Source organism: Canis aureus, chromosome 2 (genome assembly GCF_053574225.1).
Source record: "Canis aureus isolate CA01 chromosome 2, VMU_Caureus_v.1.0, whole genome shotgun sequence".
Classification (NCBI taxonomy): Eukaryota; Metazoa; Chordata; class Mammalia; order Carnivora; family Canidae; genus Canis; species Canis aureus.
In genome coordinates this window covers 36,830,851-36,832,102 of record NC_135612.1, presented here as the reverse complement: position 1 = coordinate 36,832,102, position 1,252 = coordinate 36,830,851, and the positions used below count along the sequence as shown (strand labels likewise).

The window sequence follows — 1,252 nt, the reverse complement described above, 5'->3', positions numbered from 1 at the left end:
TTGAAAAGGAATGGGACAGTATCAGAGACTAATGGGTAAGATAACCAGTATGTAAACTCTAAGTGGTTCTGAGTATTTTGACAGCAAATATTTGTCCAACAAAACAAGAACAAAAATATCAGAAATAGAAAACAAGGCTGTCCAAATGTTCAGAAGTGGTATCAGAAAGATATTTTTGGAGAAATTTCATAGCTTAATAGGTTGCTTCATCCATGTTGTCGTCACTGTCTGCACCAAAATCATCTCCATCTTCAAAGTATGAATTAATGTAGTCATTTTCCTCTTCTTGCTCTTCTTCATCATATTCCTCTTGTTCTGCAGCATCATCGTCCTCCTCCTCATCACCTTCTTTACTTTTCTCTTTGCTTCCTTCTTTCTCTTCATTTTCCTCATCTGATTTTTCACCATCACCTCTCTTTTCCAATTCCTCGATTTTTTTCAACACATCTGCAGTATTAGTGAGCGAGGTGCCTTTGCCTGTATCTTTCGCCTTTTCGGATTTGGGGCCTTTTTTGCACTTCTTCCTTGGCATCATTTCTCTTGGGAGTCTTCTCCAATCTGGTATCCACTCCTCTTTGTATACCTTCATATATCTTTTACTATATCTTTCAATATCTTGTTTTTCTTCGGGTGTTTCTATATAATAAGGCATTCTTTTCATAGTTTCTCTCAACTCCTGTTTCAAGGCCAGCATGTAATCTTCACCCTCTCCTGCTTTCAGTGGCACTGGTTTATAATCTGTATCGGGAAATAGTGGGGGTGGTTTCAATACTACATCAGGTAACTTTTCACCTCTGCCAAATCCAACTGCCTCAATATTAAAGGTGTAAGCTGCACGTCCACGTCCTTTATTCCCAGCCATCTGAATTAGTTATACCAGAAAAGTGGGCAAATTCTGCTCACTAAGCCCCGAGCCTGGGGCAACCGGGTGCAGCCGAGGCGCCGGGCGGCAGGGAAGGGGTGCGAGCCCGGCGCGGGCGCCCGGAGGCCGGAGCCACCTCTTCTTTGCCAATTTGAATGCCTTTTATTTCTTTTTGTTGCCTGATAGCTGAGGCTAGGACTTCTAGTACAATGTTGAATAGCAGTGGTGAGAGTGGACATCCCTGTCGTGTTCCTGATCTTAGGAGAAACTAGAAGAAATGGACGGATTTCTAGAAAACCATAAACTACCAAATTGGAACAGAAAGAAATAGAAACTCTGAACAAGTCAATAATCAGTGAGCAAATTGAAGCAGTCATCCAAAACCTCCTA

At 41.9% G+C, this 1,252-nt stretch overlaps 1 pseudogene; it reads right to left on the bottom strand.

The window, feature by feature from the left end:
* On the bottom strand, window positions 1-995 carry LOC144295967 (DNA-directed RNA polymerase III subunit RPC7 pseudogene; annotated as a pseudogene).
* Window positions 996-1,252: the final 257 nt, after the last annotated feature.